This window comes from Nothobranchius furzeri, chromosome 17 (assembly GCF_043380555.1).
Source record: "Nothobranchius furzeri strain GRZ-AD chromosome 17, NfurGRZ-RIMD1, whole genome shotgun sequence".
Taxonomy (NCBI): domain Eukaryota; kingdom Metazoa; phylum Chordata; class Actinopteri; order Cyprinodontiformes; family Nothobranchiidae; genus Nothobranchius; species Nothobranchius furzeri.
Window position 1 is genome coordinate 49,613,679 of NC_091757.1, and position 11,555 is coordinate 49,625,233.

The following is an 11,555-nucleotide window of genomic DNA, read 5'->3' on the forward strand; positions in this document are numbered from 1 at the left end:
GTATCTTGTTAATGTTGCTTTTAACTCATGCAGACAGGACACTTTTGTTTTTCTTTGAACTTTGCATAAAATCTGGATTTTTAACAAGACAGAGCGGAAGTCTGCAAGAGGCTGGAAAATAATGCCTGTAGCAGTGGTGTGGAAGACATACTTAAAACCCTCTTTCTTTAGTTAAAATATTCATACAGAAAAAAGCTTTTAATGCTTATATAAGGCTGGATATTATAAAGAATACTAATGTGCAGTTATTTGTTGTATTTTCCTGGTAATAAGTGTGATGCTCTGGAGTGTCCAGAGTGCTCTGTTCACTTGGATAAAAGTGTTGAAAGTGTGTTTTTGCGCATAACCAATATGTAAAGTGAATGTGCCATCTATATGTTTAATTTTGAAATATGTGTGAGGAAATTTGCTAATTTTTGTTATCTGTTTTATAACTAGAGAGCCAAACTCACCCCGAAACAATTTGTCCACACATCTTTTCATAATGACCATGCATGTTTCCGGTTTTTACTTTGCAAGGCTGCTACTTTTTACTCTTCAAATGCTACAGAAAAGCTCTGATTGTGTGCTTTTAACCACTTCACTCTCATCAAGGTGTGAAAACATTGGACCACCGCTGTGTTAGACAATTACTTTGGGGTAAATCTGTCCAGAAATAAAAGCTCCAGAATATTTGATGTTGTTGATTGTTTGGGATTTGAAGGCCTTCAGTTGCCTTTACTCTGTTTCAGTATTTAAGTGCTGCTGCACTCCAGTTTGTACAAAGAAGGTGCAAATTGCAGAATAAATGTCAACAGAAATTCAGTTTGCCTTAAAGAGGGCACACACTTGTCTTTTCAACACATTTCCTGTGGTGTCTAGTATGAATTAGTGAGTCGTTTTCTGTGGAATAAAGCTCTCTCACTCCTGTTAAAAGAAATAAAAGTTAGTCGGAGGAGGGGAAGACAGAAAGCAGCAGAATTTTCAAACTTACGTATTAAAATTCATGATATTTAGATATCTAGCCTCAGATTGGCTAACAGATGTGCAACTCTTCTGCTGCCTTCGTTCACTCTTCTTTCTTAGATAAAAACAAACGCAATGTTGATGTTTTACCACTACGGAAAACACGGTCCTGCACGTGGCCGTCCATGTTGTGGAGTTGCTAATGCTAACAATTAGCTTCTATTAGCTGAGACGTGCTCTGCTCTCTCCCAGCCGCTAAATCAACGATAGCCTTCCGAGATAACAAGCCAAGGAGGATAAGACCATTAAGACTTTTACATTGACATATATCTGTGTGCCTTTTTCTGACCCAAACGTTTCGCTGTGGAAGAAATACTGCCTCACCAGAATCTGACGTTGTTTTAGACATTGAATATATAGATTTTTTTTTTATTCTGCGAAAGTATGTATTTGAATGTTTTAATTTAAAATGCACCAGCAACTATTTATTCAGTAAAAAAAAATCCACTGCAGAATTTCATCTTGACAATTGTGATGATTGCTTTGGCCTGGGTCACCAGTAGGTCACCTCATTTTTTGCTGTTGAACTTTAGCTGCTGACGTTCTTTTGTTGGATTTTTCAAGAGGAAATTCTGAATTTTGAGATTTTACAGATACAGGTTTTGCTGGTGTATTATAAATAAAAATCTAAAGTAAATAATTTAATAGAGTAAAAATTCATTGTCTAGAAAAAAAAATTAAATTCTGGCGAGACTGTATTTCGTACGTATTTCTGTGTTTATTTTATTTCAGTGGCCAGTGCAGATATCAGGAAGAGCATTTTCATGTTCTGCATGATCAGAGTGACCGTCTTAATTTCACTCTGTGAACATCCTGTTTAATGAAAATAAATTTGTGATACTTAGCTGTTCTTAAGTGATAAACTGATAAAACTGTGTATAAAATAATAATAATTGTATAAAGTATAGAAAGGAAATCTCATTGTTTAAAATAGCACCCATAACACCTCACTGCTGCTTTCTCGCCTGCACACATGCAAGCATTCACGCACACACACACAAAGTGTCACATTACTTGCAAGATGTGTGTGAGTTTGTGGGTGCAACTGTGTGACTGTCCTATGTCGTGGGCTAGGTAGAAAACTAACTAATAAACATCTGATGACCCAGCAACACGTGCACACCCCTAAGTGTCCGTGTTCACACCTTAAAGTAACAAACACAAATATAACTTTCAGCTACTATAGATACAAGCAGATGTGATGTCTAACTTGTTCCGCTGTGAGCTGAGAAAATGGGAATCAGTAGGTACTGGACCTTTAGATGTCCCAGTTTTAGATGTACCTGTGTTGCATTTTACCTAATAAGGTTCTTTTGAAAGCAACAGAATTGTCGGAAGCAGTATGAGGAACTATAGCTTTCCTAACTGATTTCAAGGGATGTGAAATTCGGGCGACACATTCAGCCAGATGATGTTAGCTATTTTTTTTAGACTGAATTTATTGTAGGAAAAATCAATTAACAGTCCAAACTGATACATAACATGTTTAACATGAGGTATCTGAGCCATAATAAAGGGATTTACATTTCAATGGTGGAAACAAAAGCCATTGCACACCGCTGCCACCTGGCGGTCGTCATTTGAAGTGCACCAAAACAAAAGGAAATACGCAATTGTTTGCATGTAAATTCTTCCAAAAATTCAATACGTGGCTTTTGAATATCAATATAAAACCACAGGAAAAGATATCACAATATATTGCCATGTCAATATTTTCTTACATCTCTACTGGTTTATTACGGAAAATACGCAAAATGATGCATTTAGCTTCTACAGCTTTGAGGAATGACATCACTGTCACGCAAGCCGTGAGTGTGTGAGTGAGTTCACACCCATTATGAAACTGGAAAACACAGATTCTCTTTATGATTGACAGAGCACATTTTACAACACATGACCACAGCGAGAACAATTAACTGCAACTGCAAGCAAAACAAAAATGACACAATTGCAGCAATTTAGCCATCAAGCTTGGCTGGAAATCATTGATTGAATTTTGGTTCTACATGTTTTTTTCTTTGACAGTTTAGTTGTGTGAAACATTTAACACAAGACACTATTTAGAAAATGTGCTCAGTTTGATATAGGATCATTTCTAGATAGTAATAAAGTTTCCATTTTTTTTAGAAAGGGTATTTTTTTACATTTTTGGAAATCAGTACAGAAAAGAATAATTCAGGAATTTTGTCAACTGTAAACCTCTTTAATTCATCCTCAACATTTCCAGTTGGTACTGACCACTCATAATGGGCCCGGTACCTCTTTTTGCTTCTGTATTCTGATACTGGGTGGGCTCTGGATCTTTTCGTGTGATTTTTTTCAAACTAGAGAAATATAATCTTTGACTTAGTTTTAGCACCCCCTAGTGTCCGTTTAGTCAACACATTCTCACTCCCAAAGCATCAAAAACAAACACTTGGGAAGTCTCCCTTTGTGTCAGACACACACAGAAAATACCCTTTTCCGTCACAGCTATATGAAAATGTTTTTTTTCCGAACGCAAATCCCAATACGGCGGCAGAGTGACGGGATGGGATGTCCGCTGGCACTGTTCCAAACACGCTCATTTGACCCCATCCGAACCTTAACCGTCTAGCTATTTCTAACCTTCCCTTCACCCCAATCCTAACACTTAACCATCTTGATAGTTGGAACCTCACCTGGGCTCCTAACCAATGGCATTTTCAGTCAGAAAGCACGGGACAGAAAAGCCTGGTCACTGTGAGGGGATGGTTAGAGGTAGCGAGAGGGTTAAGATTAGGATGGGGGTGAGGAGAAGTTTAGAAATAGCTAGATGGTTAAGGTTCGGATGGGGTGAAATGTGAGTGTTCAGTGGAGCGCCAGCGAACATCCCATCTCATCAGTCTGATGCCGTGTTGGGAATTGCATTATAATCAACGGAAACCCCTTTTCGTACAGCTGTGACAAAATGGGGCACTTTCGGCGTAGGAGTCTGATGTGGAGGGTGACTTTCTAAGTGTTTGTTTCCGACGCATTGGGAGTGAGAATGTGTTGGTTTAATATGACCAAAAGCAACAATATTTTTATTTATTTTTTTGCTGTGTTCGTTTTTTAACACCTGAATTGTTTCCCCAGCCTTCATTAGTGTCTACAGGAGTGATTCATCACTAAATTAAACAAATTAGCTGTGTTCATGATCTACAACATGCAGGAAATGGGCTGGAAGCAGACTGTAGCGCCAGGTATGTCAACTTGATTATTTCTAGGTCCAACAGGTGGCCTGCTACTCCGAAGTTGCAAGTGTGCCAGTCTGGCCACAGAAGGTGGTTGGGGTCTGAGTGGCATTTCATGAACTCTGTAAAAGATCATCTTAACACACACTGGCTCAGAAAAAGTTAGATAGTGTGCTTTTAACCTTGTTCTTTTTTAATCATTGTGTGTTTTTAAGCACCTGGGTAACTCTACATAAGTCAAAGTCGTTACTTTACAGTTAAAGTGATTGCTGTAACATAAAGCTTCTCACATTAACAAAGGATTCCTGCAGTGCCTGTAATTCTGGCCTCAAAGTTATGAGCCTTCAAAACCTTGCGCCTTTAGGATTTCCTTCCCTATGGTTATCATAAAGAGAAATTACCAAACAGTCCTGAATTTACCTTGAAATATTCATAAGTCAGTAGATGAAAGCCGTTTAAAAAGAATTTAGACTGCCTTTGATCTGCTTTTATCTCAACACAATACTGATGTGTGAACATTTACTCAATAATGTGATGAAAAGGTATGGAACATTTGGCAATGTGTGTGATGCAGATAGAAAACAAATAAGTACAAAACACTTACACTGACAGAATGGCAGATTTCTTGTCTTGTTTTGAACAAATTGAACTTTTTGACATTATTCTTTGTGTAACAAAAATATCCGACAAATCCTTCTGTTCTGTTGGAGCATTACTGCAGTGGGATGTTTTAGTGTTGGCCAAAAACAAAAACAGATAACACTTTATGATCAAGGTCCCTTTATTAATGTCACTTAGTGCATTATTAAGCATTAACTCATTCACTGTCATTGACAACTAAAGTCATCATTTTAGATCCAACCACTAACTGCCAATGACAACTAAAGTCGTCATTTCCATTTTTTTTTTTTTTTGCTGTTTGGGCATTGGAACGAGCCCCCACGCCGAGAGGAAAAACATCTCAGCTCTGAAGCCGATCTTCATCCGCGTATGTCACACGTCACGTGATCAGGAAGCAGAACATCCATGTGTTAGGAGATCATTTTTTGGGCCGTTCCTGTAAAAAAAGTGAGGCACGAACTGGAATTCCGTCTACCGATCACAATTCGACAACGGATTATGATGGAACGGATAACGCTCGAAACACGCGGATTCTTCCTGATGTAAGAGGTGAGTCTCCTCTTTGGTTGTTTTGGTGTCGACATCATCCTAGCGCGCAACGTTGTGTCACTCTTAAAAAAACATAAAAAAATGTGAGAAGGGCTGGCAGCAAAGGGCTTTAGCGATCAGGAAACGGCTGGCAGCGAATGAGTTAATAAACTATTAAACAAGGTAGTACAGCAAGGCAGCTTTATTTATATAAATACAGGCAAATCAATGTTCTTAACCATATTGTGTAATGTGTTATTATGCAAAGTCCACAAAGGTGTGGCTCATGGTAAAAAACATATTTATTATTATTATTTCTGATCATATCGGTCACTTTACGTAAGTTTTTCATGCACACTGAACATAAAGATAGTCTCGTACACCAATCTTATGCATTCACTTCTGATAGAAAATAGTTAAACTCTAGGATTTCAAAAAGGCTGGCAGAATAACAACATACTGTCAATTAACATTCATGAACTCACCCACCTTGACTCACAAAGGCTGTTGTTGGTAGCTAGTAGAAGCTAACCGTTAGCATTAGCAACTCCACCACACTGCAGAAGCTCCTCCAGGCTTGTGTTGTTGGAGATAAAACATCAATGTTGCAAAGTAAAAAGAGTCAGCGGTACAGTTGCATTGCTGTTAGCCAATCAAAAGTGAGATACCCAAATTTCAGGAAATAAGACTCCAAATCCTGAAGCTCTCCAAGGATCTGGCAATCTTCTAGATCCAGAAACTGGTGCACCAGGGCTTTTTGTAACCAGAGCACAACTTAAAAAGCCTTATTTCCTTCTAGAGACCACTGCAAATGTATTGATTTAAACAAGTGAATCACACCTTTAGGATTTTACTGTGAAAAGTTTGCACATCAGCCAGAATTTTAACACTTGTTGGTGATTTATTGGGTAGATCTTGATTTCATTTTTTGATTTTTTTTAGAGCAGTTCTTTTGAATTTTTCTATCCATCCATCCATCCATCCATCCAGTAGAATCATCAATCGTGCTAACGGAGGAAATAATACAGCCACATAACTGCTTAGCTTCTCAATCAGGAAATACCTGGTTTATTCTGTCACGTCATCTTTTATGCGTCACTGACAGCGATCTCATAGGTTGGATTAAACCACATGACATTAGTTAACAAAAGATAATCCATAAGTATTTACAATATAAACATACAAAGATAAAGATATACATACAGAGATAAAACAAATGAGAACACAAACATAATAATGTAATATAAATCAATATTAAATCATGATCTTTTGTTCTTAACATCCATCTATTTTCTTCCGCTTACCTAGAGTCGGGTCACAGGGGCAGCAGCCTAAGTCGAGAGGCCCAGACTTCCATTTTCTCTGCCACTTGGGCCAGCTCCTCTAGGGGAATCCCAAGGCATTCCCTGGTCAATCGAGAGACATGGTCCCTCCAACGTGTCCTAGGTCTCCCTTTAGGTCTCCTCCCGTTTGGCTGTCCCCAGAAAACCTCACCAGGGAGGCGTCCAGGAGGCATCCTAATCAGATACTCGAGCCACCTCAGCTGACTCCTGTTGATGTGGAGGAGCAGCAGCTCTACTCTGAGCCCCTTTTGAATGACCAAGCTTCTCACTCTATCTCAAAGGGAGAGCCCAGCGACTCTGCAGAGAAAACTTATTTCGGCCACTTGTATCCGCGATCTCGCTCGTTCGATCACTACCCAAAGCTCGTAACCATAGATGAGGGTAGAAACGTAGATCGACCGGTAAATCAAGAGCTTTGCCTTCTGGCTCAGCTCTCTTTTTACCACGACAGACTGGTACAGATCCTGCATGACTGCCATCGCAGAACTAATCCACCTGTCGATCTCATCCTCCAGCTTTCCCTCACATGTGAACAAGGCCCCGATATACTTAAACTCCTCCAATTGGGCAGGACCTCATCCCTGACCCGGTTTGTCTATGAAACTATTTTTTGGTATATTTAAGCAGTCCTGGGATTTAAAAACCACATTTATGTTACATGGCCAGCTTGGGCTGTCTAATGGAAATTAGTGATGATGTAAATGTGAGGAACAAATGATTCGTTTTCGAGAAAAGCTGATGGTGATGTAACACGTCATGAGCACACACAGTGAGATTTGCATGTCCCAGCCCAAATCAGTGTAGACAGTATATACATGTTGATTGCATTAATGCTAGTCACGTAAAATCACTAGTCTGTGATGCTGCTAAAGCTAGTCAAAGATACTGGTAAAGCTAACAAGTGTGTGAACGTCCGTTGTTGGACGAGTGGGAAAAAAAATGTTCAAGCACTGAACATTCAGGATGCACTGGGTTAGGGATGGGTACCGAATTCTGTACTTTTTAAGGTACCGACCGAATTCCACAGTACCGGCCGAGCACCGATTCACTTCATTTGAAACGGTGCCTCGTTTCGGTACCCGTCCTTCACAACGAGAACTTGCCTAGACAGCTGCTCATGCGCACGAGCGTTAAGTCATCGGTCGCTGCGAGTGAGTTGTAAACAGAGCAGCATGGTAGAGAGAACGCACGCTAAAGCTTGGGTCCACTTCACTAAATGTGATGGGTAACTGGGTGATGATGAAACCAGTAACAACGATCTAAGTGAGACATCCTCATCTTAATCTGCTCCGGTAGGTAAATAAAATGTTTAAGATAACGTTAGCTTGATATGTTAGCTTCCGTTTCACTAATGGTGCGTTCGCTTTCTCCTCGGAACTCCGAAATTCCGACTAGAAGAACATGAATGTGCACTAAAGTTTGGCTTCACTTTACTAAATGCGACTGGTGATTGGGTGAAGATGAAACCAGCTACAACGATCTAAGTGTGAGGCATCATCGTTTAAATCTGCTCCAGCAGTTAAATAAACTGTTTAAGATAACATTAGCTTGATATGTTAGCTTCCTATGCCACCATTGTTATCATCTAATGGTGCGTTTGCTTTCTCCTCGGAAATTCTAACTTCCCAGTAGGAAAAATCAATTGAAAAAGGATGGCAAAAGGAATGAAGATACACAGTAAATTTAGTTCACAGTAAAGATGTTTGCTTCAGTTTAATTATCAGCTTATAAAACTACAAGGACAATGTTAAAATACAAACAGTTGAATGTTATTTATCGTGATATATATCAAATATGGTTATAAATTGAGAAAAATATATATCTAATTATAAAAGAGAATTAAAATGTTAAACACTCAAAAGTATCTAAAACTGGTACCGTTAAGTACCGGTATCGATTCGTAGGTACCGGGAATCAGTACCGGATCGATTCAAATGTCAAAGGTACCCATCCCTACGAATATGCAGGCTTTGAATGAATTCAACAAAGACTCACAGTTTGCTGTCCTTGTCCTCTTCTGTTTTCATCCACACCCATCACCTGACACTGGTGCAACACTCACTTCTTCATTAATCCAGTAAAAAATACTCACTTCACAATGCTCCACAGGCTCACTTTGTTCCTTGTTCATAAAAGTGTTCTTGCTCTTCAGAAAACTTTAGTATTAAAAAAACAGCATACCAGCCACATTAGTGTCAGAAGTATGTCAGGACCCCAAAGATTTGACAAAGCCGGTGTGGTCATGACAACGTTCAACCAACCAGTGTTTACCTGGGCGTGTGCTTTTGCGAACAGCAAAAGCTTTTCCTGAGAAGTCACAGATCAAAAAGGAAAAAGTTGGCTTCGGTTGAGTTGTAAGAGAACTGCTGAATGAATACTTTGGTGTATTACGATACTTCCACGGGGAACCATCAGCACACACATGCACTTACGAACATACAGGTGTTATATAAATGTACACAGCTGACTGCTACACTATGTACTCTTGAGCCAAGGGAAGAAAAACTGGTGACATTAACCCCAATGCTGAATAAAGTAGTTGGGATAACACACACACACACACACACACACACACACACACACACACACACACACACACACCTGCCTACACCTGGTTTTGGGGGTCTAAGGGGCAAAAAGCTGGCATAAGGCCCACTGTGCCTGTCAGAACCAATCAGAGCATTTGGCTGAGGGCTGGCATTTACAGCTGATTTGCCAGGATCGGCAGGCCCACGGGGCTCGGCCAGTAATAAGCTTCCACCTGTGGTGATGGATCACCTATGACACAGCCGGCCACACGGGGAGAGACATGGCCACTGGCATACTTTGAGACAAGACAGGACCAGACACGAGAAGGACAGCAGGGGGAAAAAACTAAGAGGAAGGAGAGGAAGAGCAACTGTGGACAAATTTTCCCTCGTCTCTTGTGTGGCGCACACCTCTAAAACATCAAAAAGAAGAAAATCTCATGAGGCTTCTTCTTCACATGTTAAAGGAAGTAATTAGATTATTTAAATCAACCTGTGCGCCAATTTCAGAAATGGACCAGAGTGATACAACAAAGTTAGATTGTAAAATAAATTAAATACATTTGATTTTCCCCCCATTAAAGGTGAGTACACCGTAAATCAACAGTGTGGAAGTGATGCTTTCTTAAAGTTAGTTGCAGCCTCTGAGAAGTAAGTTAATTAGCACGCAGTGTGGCTGCCAGCAAGCTCAGAGTCAAGAAATGAGGTGAGACAGGGATGCGAGTGGTCCTTTATGTGGTTAGAGGGCAAGCCATGGAGAGAAACTGTGAAAGGAGATCTGATGATGAGCAACATGGCATTTAATGGATCTAATAATCTGAGTCATGACTTAGCCATTGTAAAGGGGAAAAAACATACTTTTACGTAATGGCTTTGTTTTGTATTCAGCTGCATGTTAATGGTGTTTACTCAACTGACTGAAAAACATAACTTGCTTCATGGAGGTTCTGGCTCAACTGGGAAAAGTAATTGAAATTATTTCCCGTCTAAAATAGATTTTGAAATATGACAATTTACCTACATCGTTGTGATATTCAGGGAACAAACGTGCATTTTTCATGGCTATTTAACCCTAAAATAAGATCAAAATGAAACATACAAGATACAACGTGGAGGTGAGATAACATTAAAAAATGTGGTGTCAAAGTGGTGCTTGACTTTAATTAGTGGGAAAACAGTTTAGCCACCAAATTGCATGTTTTAATGGGTTCCTTGCTCAAAAACAACCAAAAAAGCATTAAACATAACCCCATATCCTCGGTTTCTTTGGAAGCCTGTGAGTTACCCAAAGGGGGTTTGAATGACGGCAACCAGAGTTCTTTGGTTTCTTGAAGAGGTTTCGTTTTTCATCTGAAGAGCTTCGTCAATTCTGACTAGAACATGGAAGATTCAAGCTTGTAAACTGTAGCTGTCTGTTGTTGCGTAACGAGCTGAAACAACCTATGAATACCCCTCCTCCCTATCGCCCGAGGAGTCGTTGTAGTCGTTAGGCTCTATTGTGCAGGGATTGAATTGATTAGATGCAGGAGGGTGTGTCCTAGACTGAAACTGTTTAGGAATTAGGTTCAGAGGTGCATTATAGGTGCTGGAAAGGAAAAACCTGAAGTCTCCTCCTCTAGTTATTGTAGGTTTTTCCCGTTTGACACGAGTAGCTTCCTTTACTCTTCTCTCAAACCGTCTATCTTCTCTGTTCAGAATAAGTCCATTGTCCTCTTCAAAAGTGTCTCCCTTGTCCTTTAGGTGTAAGTGGACTGCAGTCTTGACCATCAGATCAGATGTGTTTAAGCAGAGAAACAGAAAGTAAACAAATAAGTTAGATATTGGCCCAGGATTGGACAACACTGACTAAACCAAGCACCAGGCTGACACAAAGTTTCTTAACTGCTATCTGGACTCAAAGATGTTAAGTTTGTGGATCGGTTTGATATTCAAATAATTCAAACCTTAAAATAAGAAAATTGTCCATTAGATGTCTTTTTAATGTCGTAAATCCAACAATTTCCCAGATGAAAGGTAGATTGTAGCATTTTGAGACTTTGCCTTTTTAGTTCCCTGATTGTGTCAAGACCTAGTCCGAGAAGATCAGCAGGCTTGTCGTTCCTCTCCGATAAATTCCAGTTGTCACTCACAGCAAGCGTAAGATGAACTGAATTTCTAGGCAGGCGTGGGCAAACAGACGTGCACCAGTCTGTGAAGAATTCTCCACACACACTCTGAGGATAAACCCACGCAACAACTCTCACATCCAAAGCCTTCACTTAGGTCAGTGCCTTGTCAGCCCCCCCCCCCCCCCCCCCCCCCCCCCACCCCATGTCTTATTTTAAGTAGCAGTCATC

General features: G+C 40.0%; 1 protein-coding gene across 4 annotated transcripts in view; it reads left to right on the forward strand.

Moving 5' to 3' along the window:
• Nucleotides 1-11,555, forward strand: part of grid2 (glutamate receptor, ionotropic, delta 2) — an 812,001-nt gene that overhangs the window by 373,294 nt on the left and 427,152 nt on the right. The gene's annotated exons all lie outside the window — the stretch shown is intronic.